The sequence below is a fragment of the Lemur catta genome, chromosome 18, assembly GCF_020740605.2.
Source record: "Lemur catta isolate mLemCat1 chromosome 18, mLemCat1.pri, whole genome shotgun sequence".
NCBI lineage: Eukaryota > Metazoa > Chordata > Mammalia > Primates > Lemuridae > Lemur > Lemur catta.
The window spans coordinates 48,162,476-48,187,260 of record NC_059145.1 but is presented as its reverse complement, the minus strand read 5'-3'; positions in this window follow the sequence as shown (position 1 = coordinate 48,187,260).

Here is a 24,785-nt window from a genome sequence, read left to right as displayed (position 1 = left end):
TTTTCACATGCCTGGTGGCCACACGTATGTCTTTGCCTGAGTATGTTCCTGCTGCTGGAACAAAACGCTTCAGACGGGGGGTCTTACAAACAACAGACATTTCCTGCCCGCAGTTCTGAAGGCCAGGAAGACACATATACACACACTGGACTTAACTGGATTAGGATTATACTTGTTAAATGTACTGCTGACCTGGGAAAAACGACAACTTTAATAAATTAAGATTTCATATTCATACATGTAGTATATAGGGCCTCATATTTAGGTTCAAAGATTGTGGAAGTTTTATGGTTTTCAATATATAGACTTCAGTATATTTTTCACACTGATTCCTAGAAATCTTATATTTTTATATAACTATTGCCAATAGTACTTTTGTTAAAATTTCTGGTTTTAAAATGCCATTGCTATTGTAAGCAGGTTTTAAAATTAGTTTCTAATATGTAAGCATTAGTAATTCAATTAAAATTTGGTGTTTTCATTTTGTATGAAAATTTGAAAAATCTGCCTGCATCGGCCGCCCCTCCTAGCTGAAAGCGATCGTCACCTGCGCTGCGACGGTTGTCCTTGTGACCCGGGACGCGCGCTCACATCACCAAGATCAAGGCCTTTCCTTTCCCTTTACTCCATCTTTATCTGTTCCAGTAACCTTTTACTCAGGCAGTCGTGCAATACATTTAAAATCCAGAAAGAGGAAAAATAAGCTTCTATAAACAGAAGTGACTTTGTAGATACCGAGTTGCTCTTAAAGAATTATTTATATAAAGCATTTTTATAAAATCCGTTTAATGCCGTTCAGGAGTTGAGAATGGCTGATAAGAAGAGCTGATCCTCTACAGCCAAGAAGAAAGCACTTTGTTTTTGTTTGTTTTGTTTTGAGATATTCTCTGCAGCCATGAGGTTTTTCTCTGAACAGCCTTGTGATATTAATTTACTGGAAGCTTCTCCCAAACTCCTGTCAGCCTACATGGATGGATTGTCCCCAAAGCATGACAGTGAATTTGAAAACTCCAAGTTTTGGAGACAGGATTTCTGGACTGGCCACCGATGCTTTTTCCAGCTAATTAGCACTGCGGTCAGTCCAGCCAGCCGGGCGGCTGCAACAGAGGCGACGCAAGCCTTGTAGCGCTGCCCTGCCAGGAATCCCCACAGACCACCGGGGGGATAAAAATCAAACCGTCTTTCTTTTCTCCATTCTGCTACCTTGGAAAACCTGATTTTAAAAACATCATTTGTGTTTCTCAGAAAGGCATAAAACAGCAGGAAGTTCAGGAATCTGTACTTGCCTTGTCGGGTAACAGTGATTGACACTTGGTTACTATTTCCAATTTATAAAGTGTTTTCATCTTTACTTTGTTTATGTCTGTGGTTTTGTGAGTCTGTTTACAACATTTTCATTCAATATATGTGAAAAATGGAAGTTAGATACAGTAATTTACCCAAGGTAAGGCATCTTAGCCGGTAGCTGGCAATGCCAGGGTTCAAACAGTATCATCCAAATTCTTTACTTTCTATAATAAATTTATCCCCTAGATTTGCTTGCAAGCTAGATTTTTATTGTCATCCTCTCAACACATCAAGAACTAAATACGTATTTGTCATGGAAAGTACTTGATTGCCACATGGAAATGATAGTTGAATCCTTCCAAATAATAACTGTCACCAAATGTTATAACGTACGACATCATTGGTGAGTATCAGTTTTACTTACTCATGGTATGATGCAAATCCTTTAAATAAAGGGCATTTCTAGCAGGCGGTAATTTATGCATTTAAAGCTTTGCCATAGCATAGAAAAGCTGTGGTTTGCCAACATATTGATAGTATCTAGCAGATTTCTCTGATTTCCAAAGCCATTTCTATTGCATTTTGAGATTGTTTGAAATTAACGTAATACCCATATTGCCTTTCTAAAGCCTGTCTCCTCTCCGTGTGTACAGTAGCTGAGTCCAGGCGTGCAGGGAGCCAGGTAATTTAGACAGTCAGCAAACCATGGATTTTTGGCTTGAATTACTTCAGGCAGTTGGCTTTGCCTTTACAAAGCTCAAACCCATCTTCCTAAAACAAACATTTTAGGTCATCGAATCCAAGGGGAAAAAAGATCTATTTTTTAAAATGTTGCACTTGCCCAGAGAACTAGTAAGTTTTCCCTTTTGTGTTCATACAATTATTTAGAAAATATTCTCTTAATTAAGTGCTTTTCCCTTCCCAGCCAAGGTCACTCCAGGGAAAAAACATAGTACAATTGACACAATATAGCTCTGGAAGGGTTCTGGCCCAGAAAAGAAAGACGTTATCAGAAGGCAAACAAGGAACCGGGTCTACGCACCCGTGTCTAGGGGCTTCGCCAAGCAAAATGTGATCCCAGCGCAGAATGGAAGGATACCATCCCATACTACACACAAAAACGGGTTTCTACTAAAGACAACCTGCTTTTATACAGCTTTATCGACCAGAATGAAATTGATGATTTTTACAAATAAAGAACCATGAACATCAACATATTTAGTAGAAAAATTAGGGAGATGTCTTTTATAAAAGATTAAATTATAGAAAATGCCCTTTTATTTTACAGATTAAATTTTCGAAACTCCCAGGTGAACAGTATTCTTATCACAGGGAAACGGCTGACACACACATGAGGAACTACAGGTCCTGCTGCCTTCGAGCCGCGTGCAAGGAGTTCCCAGCTCACTTACTTCTGAATTTAAGAACACAGTAGTGCTGTGGCATCTTTTGTATTATTATCTATTTTTAAATCATGTAAAACTCACAGAAAGTTGCAAGAACAGTACAGAGAACTCCCAGGTTCCTTTATCAGAAACCTGAATTGTCAATATTTGTATTAACCCTTCCCACATAGCTTTATCATTTCTGTTCCTATATATTCACAGTCTTATTTTTTGTGAACCATTTGAATCCACATTGCAGACTCATGCCTTTCCCCCCTAAATATTAATATTTTATAACATTAAATACTATTTCCTAAGAACAAGGATATTACTATAGTACAATGGACTAAATCAGGAAATTACCATTAATATAATGCTGTTACCTAATTTACAGACCTTAATTATATTTTGCCAATCCCTCCAATGATGTTCTTTATAGAAAATTAAAGAAGCAAGTCAACAGCCAGGCCCGGAGCAAGGCCAGGTTTAGGCTCCAGGGCAGGATCTGGTCTCTGTCAGCCCAGCACAGCCCCACGGTCTGTCTCCTCCCTCCATGGATCATGAGTGTGGCGTTCGCAAGAGAACAGGCTTTAGTCATTTGGAAGAAAACCCTTCAATTTGCTTTTGTTTGAGGCATCTTTATGATTAGTCTGAGGTCACACATTTTGACAAAGTGATGCTGTGTCTTTCTCAATGCACTGAGTAGACACACACAACTTCACAGTAAAATAGATTTTAAAGTATTGTGCCTGAAAGCAATTAATTAGGAATTACGAATCCCCCATTTACTTATTCATTAACAGTAGTAATGAAATTAGAGTTACTATAATCACAAACTAAGGGATTACCATATACCAAGCCCTCCTGAATTACATGCTTTACTTACCCGAACCTTCTATTATAGTCCTTTTCAACAAGGGCCAGCCGGACATCACCAAGTTAGGGATGGGGATTTGGAGATTATTATTTTGTAATTCACTTACTTTCTTAATCATGTTTGTTTTATTTAATTTTTCTTTGGTAAATTTGGTAAAGACAAAAGAGCATAGGACTACCATTTATGTTAAAGCTAGGACATTTCTGTGTGTATTGCCTGCCTTCCTTCCTTCCCTCCCTCCTTCCTTCCTTCCTTCCTTCCTTCCTTCCTTCCTTCCTTCCTTCCTTCCTTCCTTCCTTCCTTTCTTCCCTCCTTTCCCTCTTTCCCTCCTTCCCTCCTTTCTTTCTTCCCTCCTTCCTTCCTTCCTCTACTCCTTTCTTCCTTTCTTTTTTCTCTTTCTCTTACAAATCTAAGCACAGTCTCAATACACAAATCAGCGATTGCACTCACAGGTGTTTACACAATAGATTTGCAAACGTAGGTCTGCACAGGAAGCTACTGCTGTATGTTTATAAGCACTTCATTCACAAATACTAGAAACAAACATCTCCTTAAATAGGTGAATGTACACACAAGTTGTGGTATATCCATACATGGGAATATTACTCATAGATAAATGAACTCTCTTGCCCAGGGAAGAGAAGGATAATCTTAAACGCACGTAGTTCCCAGTGAAGGCAGCCTGTGTGGAAAGGCCAGGTGGAGCGCGGCGCGGACTGCAATATAACGCATGGAACGGGCAACAACACGGACATGGCAAAGTGCTCTGCGATTGTCAGTCCCTGGGTGGGGTGAGGGTAGGCGGTGAAGGGTGCACAGGGAATTTGGGGTGGGCAGCGCTCTGTACGACACTGTAAGCACAGGTGTGTGGCTCTAAGCAGTCGTCAACACCCACAGAACTTCCCGACGCGTAGTGTGGATCTTAGTATATGCAAACTTAAAAAGTCTTTTAGCAGGGTGGGTGACTCCAGGAATGAATGCCAGCTATGACAAAACGATGTGGCTGTATTACAGGTGCAGGACACAACCTCAGCCCGGGGTGGTGGCAACTCTGGGAATGAGCCGGGCTTGGGCAGCAAGCGGACGTGCAGTCAGCTCCGCGCCCAGCTGACTACGTGCCGTGTGATGTGGGGAGCCCCGCACCACGCAGGAGGACATGACCGGGGAGCTGAGGAAAGACGAACAAACCGTATGTCAGAGTGAATAATAATGTTTAATATAAAAGATGAGTCCGGAATACCTTGTGGTGCCAGAAAGTAAGAAAGTGAAAAACCAAACCAGACCCAACCAAAGCAGCAATGATTGTCCCAGTTCCGGCTGCCACGAGCACCTTTGACCGAGTGACAGGTAAACAACAGCAATTTGCTCCTCGCAGCTGGGGAGGCTGGAGGTCGGCAATCGGTGCCGCAGGGTGGGCTCTGGGGAGGGTCTTTGTCCGAGGGGCAGGATGTCCTGTCCTCCTTGTGTCCTCACGTGGTTGAAAAGGTGAGAGCTCTCGGGCCTCTTTCCGAAGGGCACAAGTCCCGTTCACAGGGCTCTACCTCCTGACCTAACCACCTCCCAAAGCCACCACCTCCTGCTACCAGCACCTTGGGGGCGAGGGTTTCAATCTGTGAATTTTGGAGGGGACAAAACTTTCAGTCCGTAACAACAACAACGCACCAAAGACCACAGGAGCCAACTGAAAATGCTCCCAGAGGCCGAAGTTGCCATAGTTTGACCACCACAGTAAATGCAGTAGGCTTGGAGCATATCCAAAAATACGAAATCAGTGCCCACAGGCTCATGCTGATATGAATAAGTAGTTGAATAAGTAACTGGGAAAGGCTAGGCCAAGCGCACCTGCAGAGGATAAATATTGCTAGCGGAGACTCTGAGGAGGGAGTCCAGCTCACCCCCGTCAGTGTGGGTGGAGCATACTGATTTCCTGCCAAAACTCACAGCAAAAAGGGGGAAAGAGTAACTTTGCAATGAAGAAAGCAGACCAGCACCCCTCAGCCGTGCGATGGAGCCCGACGTCCACAGCGAGGGCTCAGGTGGACGCACATTCGTTCAAGGTGGTAGAAGTGCCCACCTCTGCTGTCCTACACCCCAAAGCCCAAAGCCCAGTCTAGTCACAGGAACATCTGAGCCTAATCCCACTTGAGGTACATTCTAGAAAATGCCTTCTTATACTCCTTAAAGTTGTCAGGTCACAGACATGCAAAGCTTCAGTAGAAACAGCAAGTAACTGTAAACAGAGTGTGTCCTTGTGGAATAGGTCCTGGACCAGCAGAAATAGGGTATAAGGTAAACACTAACAGAACCCAAATAAATACAGACTTTGGTTAACAACAATGTCCAATATTGTCTTACCAATTGCGACAAATGTGTCCTAGTAACGTGACATGCTAATCGCAGGGGAGAATGGGTATGGGCTGCATGGTGTACTGTCACTATGATTTTTCTATAAATCTAATGTAATTCTAAAATAGAAAATTTATTAAAATCTGCATGTTTAACAAAAACATAAGATAATAGATGACAAATCAAAATTAAACTTCAATGAATAATTCACTAACTTTTCAAAATATAGCCGAGTTCCACACAAAAGACTCAGCAAAGCAGAGCCGGTGTTTGTAGGTCAACGTTATCACAGCATCAGGAGCACCCGTCCCTTTGCGGAATCCCCAAGGCCTCCCTGCAAGGACAAACTCACCCAGCTGGCCCCTGATGCCAACGGTTTATTCCAGATGCACAGAAACTCTGGGGCAGAAAGTCACATATTTCTGATCAGCTGGGTAAGTGGGATAAGTTATCAGACATTTATTCATCTCTAATTTGGTAAGGGATCATGGTACAATCAGAAATCATTTAATTAAGACAGACAATTATGTTCTTGCTGGAATTAGCGAAAGACGTGTAACAAAGTAGCAACGCATTTAAAGTGGGATTACTCTTTCCACCAGCTCAAGGGAGGACCCCGTGTGACATCTCCGCATCTCCCTTTCCTGGTAGCGCTGTCCCCGCCTGCAAATTGCCAGGTCGGTCTCGCCCACAGGTGGCGCCGCGGTTTCCTCTCCCTCTGTGCACCTGCTCCTGTGACAGTAAACGCCGCGTACTGCAGCTTGTTCAGGAAGCTCACGCCGACAGGCCACATGGGTCGCACCCGCGCTCTGGCCTGGGGTGTCACGTGGTGTCTACTCCTCCTCTTGGTCCTTTATTTAACTTCATCCCTTAATTTACTCCAATTATGTCTGTTTTTTCTCATTGCAATTCCTTAGAGCCGCAGAGCTGTGCACATGGGCCATGTCGTCCTGCTTAATGGACGTGGATGGATGAAAGAAGGCGAGGTTTTCAGAGAACATGTTTTCATCCCAGATATTTGAAATTGGGTCAACTTTCTGGCAACTGCAGATTTCACTTTTCATTGCCAACGAGACTGACCATTTATGAGGTCATTCTCAGTAAATCGGAGGGAGACTTGGCAAATTCAGGTCAGTCCTCCCAGGTAAGTCAAGTCACAAACTTTAACACAGATTTGCAGCACAGAAACCACCTGTACTTTTGTAGCACTGAGCTCAGTGGCGATGAGAATGTCCCACCGTCACCAAGGGCCACGTGTGACTGGCACCCAGTGTCCCCTCCTGCCCAGGGAAGTGGCATTGTTCTAAGCTTTTCCACTCCTCAGAGCAGGTGTCACCATGACGTCGGAGGCAAACACTCGCCATGAGGCCTCCTTGTCGGTTGGAACTTCCTCTCTTAATGACTGAATTTATTTTTTCCACACATCCTGCTAGCTCATTACTCATTTCAATTATGAGTCAGATTTCATCTGGAGTTTAATTACTTCCCTGGTTAAAAATGATAAATTAATCTGCTTATTAACTCTTTAGCACCTTCTAAGTTCACTGAATAAGGTGCCATTCGTTATTTTATTTTCGGTGGTGGAAGGCTGGTGTTTCACACGGCTCACAGCAAAGGGGCAGAGAAGGTGACACTGTGGGACAAGACCCCAGGAGTCAGGGGACACGCGTCTCTCCTGTGCAGGTGTCCAGCACCCTGTACCACGGGCTGGTGTCAATTCAAACACATTTTTTCCCAACTCACAGAATTATTGCCATGCTACAGCTTTTGGTCATTCTACAGATTATTATCTATTTCTTCAAGAAAAGAAATGTGTTCTGTGCGTAAAACGTTTATGGGTAAGGACGGGGCTTTGCATTCTCCCGTATTTGGTCTCCAGACGGCAGCCCAAATCCTGTCACGTGGTTTAAGCTCACGTCTCACTTTTTATTGCTATTTCCATCCTTTGATCCATGTCTCTTCTTACTGCCAACATTCTCACTGACAGTATTGAGGATGGAAATATGAATGCTGCATTTTTAAAATTTAATAGCTTTGCTTTTTAGAGCAGTTTTCATTTTACAGAAAAGTGAGCGGCAAGTACACAGAGCTCGTGCTGGCCTTCCCAGCAGCCCCTGCTGTTGGCGTCTTGCAGGAGGGAGGTGCGTTGTAGGGACTGATGAACCAGAGTTGGTGCATTATGATTAAAACCCTATGACATGGATCCGTCATCACAGTGGCACACAGGACACTTCCACAGCCCTAAACATCCCTGTGTCCTGCTCATCCCTCCCTCCCCGACCCCTGGCAACCACTGATCTTTCACTGTCCCCATAGCCCTGAGGGTCCCAGAATGCCACGTAATCCTGATCACACAGTAGGCAGCCTCTTCAGACTGGATTCTTTCATTTAACAAAACGCACTTGAGCTTCCTCCCTGTGTTTTCATAGTTTGATCGCTCATATCTTTTTATCGCTAAATAATATTCCATTGTTTGGATGTGTCCCCAGTTGTTTATCTGTTCACTTATAATCTTTGTTGCTTTCAAGTTTAGGTGATTATGAATAAGGCTGCTATAAGCATTCATTACAGGTTTTTTGTGAACATAAGTTTTTAACTCCTTTAGAGAAGTAAAAAGAAGCACAGTTGCTGTATTATACTTGAGAGCATATTTAGTTTTGTTTTAAAAAAACAAAACTGGCAAAAGTGTTCCACAGTGGCTGTAGCATTTGAATTTCCACCATCAATGAGTGAGAGCTCTTCTTGCCCATATCTTCACAGACACTTGGTGGTGTATTGTTTGGCTTTGGCTTTTCACAATTCTGAGAGGTGTGTAGTGGTATCTCAATGTTTCAACTTTTAATTCCCTAATAATGTAAGACAGTGAGTACCTTTTCATATTCTTATTTTTGATTTGTATATATTCTTTGCTTAAAAATCTGTTCAAATATTATCAGTTTATTCGTGCATGAATCATGCTCTTAATGTTGTATCTAAAGCAAGGTCACCTACATTTTCTCTATATTATCTTCTAGTTTTCAAGTTTTCCATTCTACATTTAGGTCTGTTATACATTTTGTGGTAACTTTATAAATCTTATACATATTTTTGAGAAAAACTACGAAACTTTGATGAAGGAAATCAAAGAAAAACTAATAAATGAGGATATATTCTGTGTCCCTGGAGAGGAACGGTCAGTATTGCCAAGATGTTTGTTCTTCCAGACTTGATCTGTTCATTCAACGCAAACCCAGTCAAAATCCCAAGTTATTTTGTGAATATTGGTTTTTGTTTGTTTGTTAGTGATAATGTAAATTATGTTGTATTTTCAAATACAAATTCCACAGGTTCTTTGCTGCTATATGAGATAGTATTTGACTTTTGTATATTAGCCTTATACCTTGCAACTCCATATATCATCAATAAAAAATTACATGTAAAATATGAATGAAAGATAAATGATTACAGTTTTCACAGATGATAAAAGAGAACATCTTCATCACCTCAGTGTTGGATAAGTATTTTAAACAGATCACAAAAAGCCCTAACCATAAAAAATTAATCAAATATGACTATACCAAAATTAAAAATTTTTGTGCACAAAAACCAAAAACTCCTAACTGGGTAAAAAGACCAGTCAAAGAATGGGAGAAGATATTTACAACATGCATGACCAACAAGATGCTGTTTGCTGTCTTGCCACATACCTGTTTTCTATCATATTCTTTTCCTGTTTTCCTGGATGACACCAGCAAAATACATGTCCCAGGGCACCTTGCCAGTGGTTTCCAGATAGGTTCATGCAATGGATGGAACCAGTGAGTTTAAGTTGGGAGAACTGAAGAACAGGGTGTGTCTTTTCTTTTTCCTCTTTGGAAGAATAAGCAATATTTGTGCAGCTCACGAGTTATGGTGAGGACATGGGCAGAGGGAACTGTCGTCCTCTGCAATCATGAGCATAAAGTGACGTTAGTACATGGAGGAGCTGTTGTCATTCTCTGCTAAATGAAAAGATAAGTGTAGCCCACAAACCATCAATCCCACTGCCATTCTACATCAAACTTTAATTGTGCTCATGAGTACCAAATGACACATTCAGGCACGGGCATAGCAGAATTATTGGTAGCAACCCAAAATTAGAAATCATGCAAATGTCCATCTACAGTTGAATGAACACTTTGGTATGTTTATACAGAGAATTACAAAATTGCGATGGAAATGAACAAACTGAAGCTACTTGCAACTGCAAGGATACATTTTACGAATATAATGTTCCAGAAAAGAAACCAAATACGAAAGTGTGATACTCTTTGATTTCATTTATGTAAAAATAACCATCATGGAAGTCAGAACGAGGTCTGCACTGCTGTGGTGGGCTCGGGGAGTGGCTGGGAACAGACACCGGATCGTCTGGGTCACGGCTCTGCTCAATGCTCTGGGCTTGGTTGTAGAGACATGGATGACCAGTTTACGATATAATATTGAATGGTGCATTTTAATCTTCTGAATCTTTAATATTCTTAATATTTCACAGTAAAATTTATAAAAGTGGCTAATACATGAAATGTGTCAATTGAAATATTTTGCCATTTTATGAAAAAAAATCTCTTATCACATGAACTGATATTTTTATTTTCAGATTGGTAAAACCGGAGAAAACAAGCTATTCTCTGATCTGTTAGAAAGGCGTATGCCTGTACATTGGTCTTTAACACAACATTGGAAGAATATCAGGATTATTCCTTGCACTTAAAAAAGAAAAGTTATTTAAACTTCTTACAAATGAGAAATGGGATTCAAATTGAGATTATCTACAAGCTCTGTTAAAGTTGATTTAACTGCAGTCCTTGGAATGTAAAGGAAAACATTAATAATGACCAAGATAGTTTAAAAGTAATTCAAATTATGGATGCTTCCAAGATTTTTGAAGAGCTCAGACATCTGTGAGATATATATGACAGAGAGTAAGCAGAGTAAAACATCCCTGGGAGTTTAGTATGAACAAGGGAAATTTTGGGGGGTCCTGTTCTAATTTCATTAAATTTAAGTCTGCATTCAGTTGAAAATCTGCATGTCATTGACTTGAAAAATAGTGTCTTTTTTCCAAAAAAGTACAAAATAGGACATCTTCGTTATCCTTGGGTTGAAAACATACGGATAGATGCCCCCTTTAAGTTCCCTAATAACTAAAATCTGCTATATGTTTTCTTCCTCTAATTTCTCACACTTTTCAACTGTCCTCTACCCCAGTGATAGTTAAAATGAGGTTTAATTTTCAGAGCAAGACAGTTGTAGAGCAAAGCTGGAGTTTCACCTGCATTTGTGACATCCCAAAACATGCCTGAGTGGTTGGTAATTTTAGTGATGTGAAGTTGAACCAATTGAAGCTGATCATTCATCAGTATAATCTGGAGATATTGGAATATAAAGATTCTAAAATTCTGGATAAAGTAGAACATTTTCATATATTCTGAATCTCAAGGTATTCCAGTTAGTTTCCTGTAATTACATGTTAGTTATCAATGTGCCAGATGATATTCTTATAAGAATAGCAATGCTTATGTAATAAAAATGAAAGAAAATTCATACTTTTCCAAAAATTACTTCGTAGTGTGGACTTTTTCTTGAACACTAGAAATTTAAATGTGAATCTGCCTGATGAACATTAAGATGGATGGCTTCAGGTTTCTCAAGTATGCCTTCAGATGGGAGCTATTTAAGATGAATTATATTACGTAATACATGATATTGTGATTATTAATATTATTTGTACATGTGTATTTAAATGACATTGTATTAAATATTTGATATGAGTATTTGTCATTTACATTTTATTGTATATTCTCCTCCTCATTGGTAATGGTCATTTGAAAACACTATAAGAAAAGGTGGAATTTTATTATGAAACCTTTTGAATATTTTGCTTAGGAGAACCCAGGAAGAAAATACTGATGAGTGAGAACATAGTTAATTCAGAGAGAGATTTTTACATTTTGCTTTGGGATTACACATCTGTGATAATTCAGTGATGACTGAAGCTGGAGGCTTATAAAACGTGCAAAAATTGAATACATCGAAGTGGTTTAAGATACTTATATTGTGGCAACCACCTGGATTCTGGCAATATCTTATAAGAAAGATAAAATGGTCCACCTACCTCATGTGTTTATTTATTTTTTCCTTTCTCCTTCTTCCAGTATATTAATATTTATTTGATACCCTCTAGGTTGGAACGGTTGAGAAGTGTTCAACTTGAATAAATCTCTTTCCAGGAAAACTTTCCACATACTTTGTTTGGCTAAAAGCTGGGTAAGGTGATTACGAAAGCATTTTCCTTCACACTCATGATATTATGCCCAGATAGTAAATGTCAATATATTTGTTATTTACTTCTGTCCCTGGCTCTGTGCCAAGTGCTTAGGTTTGGGGGATGAAAAGGATAAAATATTTATCTCAAATAACTTCACGATGCCGACAAATTGGAAACGTACCTGGTGCAGACAGCATGGCGTTTCCAGGCGGAAGCTGTCTGGGCACAGCTAACCGAGTCTCAGAGCCCAGGCGAGTAACATATCTGTGCTTCAAAGGTGCTGATTGAGTTTTTATGAAATTGGAAAGCTTGGCAGTGACACCTTCCATCACTCTGGGATGTCTTGATGTGACTCTCAGATCTTTTTATGCCAACAGAAGGATTTTATCCACCCATTTTATAGGTCTCTTCCCTTTGTATTCTTATTTGGGGTCCCATACATAGTCTAGCAATGCATGACAAGTGCAATTAGTGATTTCTGGACCAATGTGTTGCTGTAGCCATGAGGAATATTTGGACGTATTTATATTATTGAATTCTTTTCCCAGAGTATGATTTCTTTGCATTTTATTGACGCATCTTGAAGTCTCAGGGTCCATGGATGCTGTGTAACTCTTACCTGTTGAACTTGGGTATAACTGCGAAGCCACAAAGGCACAGTCACGGTACCTGTGACATCTGCGTTGAAACGACAGGGATGGCACTGTGAACGCACGCGTCCTTCCTCCACCCCCGTCCCGGGATTCCAGAAAACCTCCCTCTGTGATGAACCGAAGGTGCTTTCTGAGGAGCGCAGGGACGAGCGCTAGGCTGTTTATCATCTTCCCACCAACGTGACATCTCGGCTGATTACTTGCATTATGGCTAATTTGCAGCTTATAATCAGTCCTAGTTTCTTAATAAACATCTCATTAAGTGACGGGCGCTGCCATCCACCTCCGGCTCCCACCTCCCCGTATGGTCTGTAGAGGGGGATGCGCTGCCGGACGTCACAAGTGTCACTTGCGATCATGTTCTGAGGCCTCGAAGGGGCGTGGGAAGGAAATGGCCTTCACAAGGCATTACCATGCACAGAAAGTGTGATCGATCAGTCACCACGGCTTCGGATGCGTGACCCTACTGTGCCAAAGAGGAATGTGTGAAGGAGTCGGTATGTCTCTGAGTGACAGTGACGGTGACGATGACAGTGACCTTGACTATTGACACACAGTATTAACACACCAAGGTGACCAAAGGATTAACAGACGTCCACAGACATCCAGGAAACACTGTGGCGACAGACCTCGGATAAAGGCAGAAAACGCACTGGATGGACCATTTCTAGAATCTGCAGGAATAAGGAGCAGGCCGGGAGAACTGAGGCCTTGGTACTGGATGAAACACAAGGGTTTATAAGGCTCTTGCTCTCTTAGTTAGTCAACACGCACGGCAGGAAAGGACTTAAGATTAAATTTATAAAAATGCAGGTGAGAAATAACTTGACCTCTTCAGAAACACCCGATTTAGAAAAACATGCATTAAACTCCAAAATGAGGTTTTTGTTAGCATGTGATTTTGCAGTAAAGTGTGGTATCACCACCAAGCCATGTAACAACTTCCAGGACAGACTTCCTGGAAACGGAGACAAATGTGGTAACAAAAACAAGCATGTTATGTGTAACTCCTTTTTTCATAACTACAAAAGGTCAGTTGGACATTTAGCTAGTTTCCGGTCTGGAGCTATTTCGTGTGGTGATGCCGTGAATGTTCTGACACCTGTTTGGTAAACATACATACACATTCCATGGGGTGATAACTAGGACTGGCTTGGTTGGGTTAGCGAGTATGTTAGCTAAGCTTTGTCAGACACTGCCAGACAGACAAACTGCTTGCTCAAAATCACCCTTCCCACAGAGGGCCCTGTTTGTCCCATATCCTTGCTAATTCTCTGCCTCTTCTGACTTTGCTCTGTGGCTTTTCTGGTGTGTATGCAGTGGTATCTTAGGTTTATGATTTTCATTGCCCTGAAGATTGGTGAAATTGAGCATCTTATTATATATTTATAGGCCATTTTAATATCCTTTTTATGAACCATATATTCAGGTAATTATCACTTTTTTCCATTTTGTCTTCCCTTTACAATTTGCTGTGTAGGAGGCATTTGTAGAATTCCATAACCTTTGACACCGGCTGCCCTACACAAGCACTTTGGCAGTATCTCAGTTTCCATCAGTGGGTGCCCACAGCCTGGCCATCTCAGGCACTGAGGGGCTAGCCTGGCTCAGAGCATGAGACCAATCAGTAGGGCACGGAGTTTCAAAACTGAGATATTTCTATTCTTTAAGGCAAAGTGTTACATCAGGGTTCATCCTAAACTACTAAGAAAATAATAAATGTATAGGGTAAATAAATACAAACCACTTTCTTTAAATCACTGCTGAATATATGTAATAATTTTAAATCTTTAATATTTCACATGTTTTATATGAATATTTTGTTATTAATAATCTATATTTTCAAAATTTAAAATATATTATTTACAATTCAAGCTTTCAATGTAGTTATTATATCTCATTGATTTTTTAATATATAAAGACAGTTTTCAAAATGTTTAATTAGAATTGCTTTGGAGTTTACCAACACCTTATCATTTGACTATGGACACTAAGATTAAATAATATTTTCTCTTAAAATTGCTAACTTTCTTTAAAAATATATTTTATTCTGATGTCAATACTTGAGAAAAAGTGTTGGAACATAGTTTGTTAATATATATAATACACACATATATCTCCATCTTCCTTAATAATTACTGCTTTTTGCCATGCATTAGTATTCTTTAAAAAAAAACACATGAGTTTGTGTGGTGTTCCATAGACACCCAAGCATCGCATTATTTCATTGTTCATCCTGTCATCTACAGGCGGCGTTTACTTGCAGTGAGGAACTGCTTATCCCCACAGAGTTGTGGGTTAGTGGTGGATGACATCTTAGGACAGACAGATGGAAACAGTCCCAAAATTCTCCTCACAGTTTGCCAGGCGAGAATGGCTTTAACCTTTCACTAGTTTCGTGTCTGCTAACATACGTGTTTCAAGAGGTGTAATACAAGAAAGTTTTGAAGTTTCACAAACCATTATCTAAAAGTTCCCATAAGTTTTGGCATTCAGCACTGTGGGAATTTTGGAAAGATGGTAAGATGCATACACCACATGTAAGGCGACGTCCCCAGGGAAGAGCAGCGTCGCACCCTCAGATACACACGAGGCTGGCAGTGAACCTGCTCCTTCTCGGGGGCTCCCGGTCTCTCAAGGGCACCTCGTTACCCGAGTCCAAAGCCCTCCTCTCGGCTGCCCCAACACCTCAGCAGACAAGCTCATCTATCATATTCCTGAACTGCATCAAATCCCTCCGACGTCCCCGGTTTACCAGCCTTGTCATTCTCAGTTTTGTCCCCTTAGCCCCTTCCTCTGAGACAACATGGCCGCAGGTGTTTTCACATGTTCTAAACTAAATTTTAACTTTGTTTCTTACAACCTGTCCACCTCTTACAGAAAAAAAAGCCAATATGATTCATATAACACAAAGGCCCTGCAGAACCCACCCCAGCCACCGCCTCCGTCACCTCCTCCGGTCTCTGCCCCGTCACTCACCTCAACTCCAGCGTCACTGACCGCCTTCCTACCTTGCACACACCAGGCTTGGTCTTTTTGTTGCTAACAGCTCCTCGTCTTCTTTCACATGAACTCCCTTGTCTGTTACCACGGCCTTACTCTTCTCCCCTCAATTGTTAATAAATTCCTCCAGATCCATGTCAGGTGTTGCCTCTTCCAGGAAGCCTTTAAATCCCTAAATTGGGATAAGCACATTTTAGTCTATTCCTTCAGAACAAGTGCTGCGTCTACACTTGATGCATATTAAATTACGTTGATATTATCTTTTGTTTCTTGCCCGTCCATATCCACCACTTGACTGACAGATCCTTATACATATATAAGGGCCTGGCCAGCGAGCTGAGAGCGGAAAGCTAAATTACATGGGAGGGCCTCCAGGGCTTTGTGCTGACTCACTGCAAGTGTGCCTGTGTGTGTGTGGTTCAAAGCCCACAATGTTTGCTACATAGTAACTATCGGAGCCACAGTTCCCCTTTGCTGCAATTAAGACCACTTGAAATTATATACTGAACTCAGGATTTCTGGGGCTTGAGCTAAAAGAGCTACTGTCATGGGTTGAATTGTGTCTCTGAGAACAGATCTGTTGGAGTCCTAACCCCCAGGACTTCAGAACGTGACCTCATGTGGAGACAGGGGCTTTACAGAGATAGTGAAGCTATGATGGGATCGTGACGTGGCCTTAGTCCAGCATGGCTGATGTCCTCACCAAAGAGGACACATGGACAGAGAGACAGAGACAGAGGAAGATGCCGTGTGAGATGGGCCATCAGAACGGTGCGTTTGTGAGCCAGGGAGCACCAAGGACAGTGGCAAAGCCACCTCAAGTTTGGGAGGGGCCCAGAGACTCCCCTTTGCAACCGCAGAAGGAACCGAACCTACCGACACCGTCTCCAATACATTCCTGTCGGTTCAAGCTACGCACTTTGTGACACTTTGTTAAAACAGCCCTAGGAAACTGATGCAGACACACTCCTGATTTCCGATCTCCGGCTACATTCTCTGCAGCTGTGACCTCTGTTTCACAGTGAAAATCAGAGCAGGTTCTGTCCTGTGGACCTCGGTTCTGGAATCCTCACCATCAGGGCCTGGCTGTGGGGCCAGGGGAGGCCAGCAGGCATGTAGGTCTCCAGTGAGTGGCTGACAGATGGGGCTGCCATGCCTGCACAAGTACAACATGATGGATCTGTTGACCTGTGAGAGTCCTCCACGTAATGAACACGCAATGCCATGGAGAGAGGGCCAGCATGACAGGCAGATTACCCATGGAGGCTTAGCCATGAGACCTGCAGCCCTGGGATGGACACGCCAATGCCCGAGTTGCATCGGGCCAGGTGGAAGCACCCTGCGTGCCCGTCCATACTGGCTCACGGTCTGCTGCCAGTGGCTCTGCTCCCACGGGGTGCTCTGGGATGGCCTGTCACCTCCCTGCAGGTCCAGCCTTGGAGCCTGACCCCACCTTGCCCAGTTGGCCCTCCCAGACCTTAACACGGACATTCAGATCCTTGTTCAACTACTGTCCATGCCAGAATAATGCAGCATTTTCCATAAAGTTATGAAATCAGAAAACTCTCTGAGGATAAAAATGAGTACCCGAAACTTGATATCCAATCACCTCCAATATCTAGGCAAATGGAAAGCTCCTTTGGCCCCCTAGAAGATAAGGATGGAAGCTTGCCCTTTTTGTCTTACTGTTTTAATGCATTGGCTGACACAAAACAGGAAGCCTCCTGTGATTTCTTGGACAAGTGAACATAAATTCACTGATGATTTAATGAAAAAAATGAATAAGGGATAATCAAAATGCAAGAAATCACAAGCCTGCACTTGCTGAAAGTGCTTTGGGAGGCACAGCCAGACGGGGACCCGTCTGGGGTTGTGGGCATCCTAAACGCAAGGACAAAGCCAGTGAGTTCACAGAACATCTGACCACACACGTGACTCCACGGTACCCAGAAAACATCTTTCAACAAACTATCAGAAATAACGTGACCTTGTGATAATTTTCTACCATCTTTAAAAGCAAATGTGAAACACTAGAATCTTCATGCAGGATTCATGATTTGTATGTGATAATAAACTACAAAAGAAAGAAGGAAAAGAAAAAAAATAAACAAATCATTTCCAGGTGACAATTGTTTTGTACTGAAGGAGAATTGCAAATATCCCATTTTCTGGAAATGTTTTACAAGTATATTTTTATGGTTTAAATTTTTGTTATACAGTATCATCAAGATTCTGTCACATTTTGGTATTATTGATTTGAAACAAAAGTGGATTTTGATATCATTTATTCTGGGCTACACACTGTGTAATTATTCAAATGCTTCATTTTCATTTGGGCTTTCCTATTTGTTTTAAATGTTATTACTCGCTTCAGTGCATTTTCATTTTAGTGAACACACTGATAAATATTTCTATCAATTGCAGATGTGATTTTTGCATAAGTAACTAAAATGCTAGGACTGTGGTTTAATACAATACCAGACACCACAGGATCCCATAGCAGCAATTAGAAAGTTTGTCTGCATTTGTGTAATCATAAAGAGCTTATGGAATGCTTTAAAGTGTGCTTATAATTAGTAATTTTAATGCTTCATGTCTTCCCAAAAAGCCTTAGGCACAAAGCCAGGGCCGATCCTAGGTGAATGGTAAAGTAGACTAAATTTGCTTTTCATTTTTCTCATCATTTCATCCCTGCTTTGCAAGCTCAGTGACCTTGTCCCTGACCCAAGACTGGGTCAAGGTCTCTGGAATAGAGTCAGTCTTGTAGACACACCTCATTCTTCATACCAGCCCTGCCACCCCCTCTTCTGTCAGGAACCCCAAGTTTTCCTTTCTATTGTGTTGATATTCGCGGGCTTTGTTTGTTTCTGTTATAGGTTGACAGCATCCTCTTAGCAGCGTGCAGAGGGCACTCAACCCAAACCAGGCTGCGTGGTCAGTGGGCGCATCTCAGTACCCCAGCACTGGTGCCCGGGGCCCATTTGGGCTGCTTAACCGCTCCATCATCTTTATGATTTTACTACCAATACGGTTAGTTCACTGACACAGTTGTTCCTTAGTTGTATTTTCACTAGCGGGGAGAAATAGGGGAGTGCTCTTTGCCGTGTTAGATGAAACTTAAATTATGCCAGCGAGAGAGGGGCAGTGTTTGGCTAGACTCCTCCAACAGGGTCAGGGCGAGCCGAGCAAAAGTCTGCAGGGTCCCAGCACAAACGCTGCTCACTAGGGCCGGTCGTCCACCCGCCAGACGCAGGCCTGCCTCGGGGGCCGGGGCCCCTCCGGCCATGTCGGGCACCCTCTGTGTGCTTACTGAAAGGCACGCCTGCCACTCTCACGCAAAATAGTAAAAAAGGAAGGAAATTAGCTTCTCCGATTTCTGACTCTCATTTATAGGTTAGGGATTTATAAACCAAAAATGGAACATTAAAATACACATCTATATTTAAATTAACTTTGATATGATTGCAAATAATGAAATAGCAGGCTGGCATTCATTAATTTCCACTTTCAAAGTGTCAATAATTTACCACATTTACATAATCACTACTGGATAAAGTTACTGTAATGAAAAGGTCAGGAGAGTTGATAACATTTAAGTACGTTTGAGACTGAGATCTGACGAGAGTGAGACGTGCCTAAGTGCAGCGCCTACCAAGCGTCCTGCTGGCTTCCGGTGAATTCCATACGCTAACTCTGTTATGCCGCGCTCTCCCCAACAAAAATCATGACAGAGACGTTATCCTTTTCATCCTACACCTGAGGAAACTGGAGCTCAAAAGTGTTAATTGCCTTACCCAAAGTCACATGGCGCATGATGGAAACTGGATTTGAACTTGACTTAAACACCAGGATATCTAGCCTCAGAGCTAAAATGGCTGAATATTTTAACCCCAAGGAGTATTTTAAAAATAATATGTATTCATTTCTCTTAAAGAAAAAAATATAACATGTCATTTGGGATAAATACAGAAAAGTGTGCAGATAAAGACCAGACAAGGAGATGAATTATTACTCAGGGAAAACCCAGCGTGGGGAGGTAAATAGCACATCAGACACCCCCGGTTTCCTGTGCCAGTCACTGCCCCAAGTATTCACAAGTTTAGTTAAGAGATCAATTTGCCTGATTGCAAAATTATACTATGTGTATATTTTGTTTCTTATTTCTTTTACTCAACTTAAATATATTCGTATTTATTCCATGCTCATACACCAGTGTGTGTTTCTTTCCATTTATTTTATTTCTGTGTAATAGTCCATTTTGCACATCCACTGTGAGAGGAGGAGTTAGCTGGTCTCCGTGCTGTTGCTGAGAAGGGTCGTGTTGCTATGAACCCTCTTGCACAAGCGTCTTAGAGCACAGGCAAATATATCAATGTCTGCCACAATCCACCCAGAGCTGGCAAGAGAGCACCTGCATCTTTTGTAGAAGATGCTGGACCATTTCAGAGTGACTTGAGGGTGTGTTCCCAGTAACAGGGCACCGCAGTTCCCATTGCTTCTCCCAGCCAAAGACTCGCTTTATTCTCTTTCTCTCTGTGAATAGCATTGAAGTTCTTAATTTAGAGGTAACCAATATTTTTCATCTTTTCCTTTGAAGTGAATATTTTTGTAGCTAATTCAGTAAATCTTTCTTTGCAGCCAAGTCATGAATATATTCTCTCTTGTACGGCCAGACCCAGCCATGCCCGCTCGCAAGTGTCCTCTGTGGCCGGCTGGCTCTGCACAGATAGAGCTGAGCACTTGTCACCGGGACCTCGCGGGTGGCTCAGATGTGGCACTCACTGGCCTCTCACAGAAAGAGTTGAGTGCTCACTTTCACGTTTTTGGCAACAATCCATTTGGAATTATGTTGAGGGCATGTCGTAAAGTGGTAGCTAGTGTTCTTCTTTTTCCTTTTCCTTTTCCTTCTTTTTTTCTAATTGATAAAGCACCATTTACTGAAAGAGCCTCTTTTCACTATTCTGTTGGGTCTAACTTTGTGTTAAATCAAATGTTAGTGTTTTATTTCTTTCTAGCTATCTAGTTAGCTATTTTCAGTAATGCATAGGCCATTTCATTGGTCTAGGGGCTGTCTTCAGGCAATGACACTGTCTTGATTAATGTGGCTTTAAAATGTCTGGATACCTGGCAGTTTAAGTCCTCCTGCCATATTTTTCTAAAAATTTTCTTTGATATTATTGATCACTTTCACTTCCATGAGTATGTGAAGTAAGCTTATCAATTTCCACACCAAAACAAAATAAAACAACAACTGTCTTGGATAGATTTCATTAAATTTATGCATACATTTGTGAGACTTGCTGTCTTGCGACATTCCGTCTTTCAAAACATGTGCATGAAACAGTAGCCATTTTTATTTAAGAAATGTCTTAATTTGCTTTAATATAGTAAACAGTTTCTGACGGTTCTTGCACCTGTCTCTCTCTTTGTTCACAAATTGTTCCGTTAAAAAAAAAAAAAAATCCAGCTTATAGAAGTGTACTTAGTAGGAGATTGGTTCAAACAATGTTTTCTGTTTCCTCTGGAAATTCAGGTCTACAGACTGATAGATTATATGTTTATATTCTTAAGTTCAAGGGTAATGTTCAATGCAATCCAGTGGTGTCACAATAAAAAAATCGATTTACAAATAAGATCAATGCCTGAATTCAAGTCAGTATCGTAGAATGTTAGTGTGAGGGATACACAAGCATAGCATTCTAAGCCACTGAGATTTTGGAGTCATTTCTTATAATGTAGCCTATTCCAAGTATTATAATAATAGTTGTAATACTGAAAATAGGAAAAAGTTTAGGATGCGTTTTCACAAATTGTGAAATACTGCATGCTGTGTGGCATCATTCCTGCTGCCACTGAAGTGTGTTTCCCCGGCTCGTTGGTGTGGAGTTTGGATATTATGTCAGAGGACACACCTGAGTAGACTCTTTAAACGTGCTGGTGCAGTTTGGCTCTCACTGCTCAGTGATCTGCTACGAGAACACTTCTTAATCACAACCACATCAGCTTGGAAATACCCTCAAAAAATAAAAGAAGCGACTGGGAACAGAACCACAGCTGGGGCCAAGGCTGTGGACTTGCAGGCTGTGACTTCCAGCTGAGGCCAGCCCACATCAGCAAACACCAGTTGACTCACAGGCTTGCAACCTTGTAACAGGCTGGTAGCTTTGTAATCACAAAACCAGCTCTGGGTCTGTAGGCACTGGTGAGCCAGGGTTGGTTCCCTGCCCATGTATCTTAGGATTTATCCACACTCCAGGGGACTCTAGCCAGACTCCAGCTGACAGTGTCTCCATCTCTTCACTTGAGATCCTTCTCCAGGCTGAATGTCGCCTCTGTGCTTCCACTCACTCCTCGGAGTGTCCCTTGAAAAGAGACTGGCTTTTATATAATTTATACCAACTCCCATATAAATATGAAATACATGAGGTATAAATTTTACAAGATTACATATGTAAAAGAGTTAGTATAAATTATATAGAAACATTTTTATATTTTATATACATAGTTATATAGTATTTATTATAGGTGATTACACTGTATGTATACAAATTTTAAAGCAGATCAGCCTACAGATGACAAGTCACCCTGAGGGCAGCGATGGTGGTGACCCCCCCCACAGGACTGAGAGGCACTGGACAAGAGGCAGACCATCAACACAGAGCAGTGGCACAGAACACAAAGAAACAGAGCTTTTCAAGTGACAGGGTTTTGTTCTTGTTTATGGCCGAATACTACACCATTGCCCATCTATGCACCTCGTTCTCTTTATCATTCGCCTGCTGATGCTAATGGACACTTGGGTCGACTCTGTATCTCGGCTGCTGTGGACAGTGCTGCAGTGAACCTGGGGGTGCAGATGTCTCTTTGACGTGCTGGCTTCATCTACTTTGGATAAATACCCAGTCGTGGGGCTGCCGGATCCTGCAGTCATTCTATTTTCATCCTCTTGAGGAACCTCCATTCTGTTTGCCGCGATGGCTGTACTTGCGTAGGATCCCACCAGCTGTGCGTAGCGAGCTCTTTTCTCCACTCTCTTGCCAACACCCGCTTCCTTTTGTCATTTAACAATACGCATTCCAACTGGAGGGGGGTAGTGACTTATGAAAAGAAGGAACCGGAAGGAAGTTCTGGTGTTCTGGTACACAGTAGGGTGACTACAGTTAACAGGAAAAGGTTGCACATCACAAAGTAGCTGGAAGAGAGGCTTTTGAATGTTCCCACTACAAGGAAATGATACATATGTGAGGTGAAGGATATGCTAACCACACTGATTGAATTATTATACAAAATAGATATGCATCAAAACATCAAATCGTACCACATAAACATGCACAATTACAGGGTGTCTTTATAAAAAATAAATAAATTTTTAAAATAAAAGGAAAAGAATAAAGCTAAATAGAGCCTTTCATTGCCGAGCCTGGCAATGCTCAGTGCAGTATAAAGATCTGTTCTGTGAGAACTGACGGTTGTATATTGTAAAACCAATGTGAATGTGAATTTGAATTTTTTTTGAGAAGTTGCATTGCAATTGGTAAAACCAGAAGCCTGATTTCAGTGTTTTTCACAATAACTGCAAAGGAAGGAAGCAGAGACAGAGAAAGTGATTTACTGTTTAAAGAACTGTGTCTAACAGTACAAACTATAAAAGAAGCCACTCTGTTCCTACCTCTGTGAAACCGATTGTCTAATGCTGCACTAGCCAATAAAAATATGTGAGCTGCATTTATAGACTTAAAATTTTCTATTAGCTGCATTAAAAAGTAGAAACCAGTGAAATTTTAAGGATATATTTTATTTAACCTGCTATTTAAAAAAATGTGATTATGTCAACTTGTAGTCCATGTAAACTATTTTAAGCAGTTTTTCTTTTCATTTTCATTATAAATATTTAAACTGCCATGCGTATTTACACTTACGTGTGTCTCAATTCACATAAGTGGCACTCACTGGTCACATGTGGCCAGTGGCTGGGACTGTGGGCAGCACGGGCATGATAGACTCTCAAAGCGGGCAAATGCATACTCAATGGAAAACAAAGTCAATCTATTAATAAAGCCTGTTACAAAAGAGAAAAAAATCTTTATCAATTTGCTGATAGGCTAAATGGAAGAATTAATCTAGAAAAACTCTGGGGAGTGGGTTGACGTTCAGATGCCAGATAGTGGCTAATTGCCTGTCATGTTTCAGAAGGGAGATGCTGTCGTCCACAACCTCAGGGAGAGTGATGTGCCGATTATTCAAGGAAAAGTGATGCCCAAGGCGGGTTACGCATTTTATTTCAGAACAGACTGAAAACTGTCATTTTTGTACACAGAAGCTTTACACACACTGTGTAAGCACTGTGTTCCCCACATTTAATACACGAGAGTCTAGTCATTGTTCTCTTACTGCGCAGAGCTGCCCACGGGGCTTTGTCTGATCTTAATTATTGCAAGTACTGTATACGCCAATTATCCTGATCTGATCACTACGAATTATCTGTATCAAAGCATCACCGTGTACTCATGAATATGTACACATATTATTTGTCAATTTAAAAAAAACTAATTTTTTTAAAAAACATCTACAGCTATGGCTTTGAAATACATCCAAGTGTTTCCAAAGTAAATCTCAGTGAGTGAGTGACACTGGCTGGCTACCCTCAAATTTCAGTGCCAGTGGCTTTAGCACTACCCCAAATCCACTACACACTTCGTAAGCAGCACAAATAAGGAGGTCTCAGCGAGGGGCACCAGGGGGAGTGGGTATCAAGGCGAGCGTTGGTGTGTCCACAGCGGGCACGCTCCTGGGGACGTGGTGCTCAGATCCAGGACAGAAGGTGGAGGACGGGTGACAGGGAAAACTTTCCCTCTGTTTGGGATTGTCTGTGGTCAGGACTGTGTCCACATAGCACCGGGACACGTGGGTGCCCTCAGGAAATTATTCTAATTCTCCCATGGAGT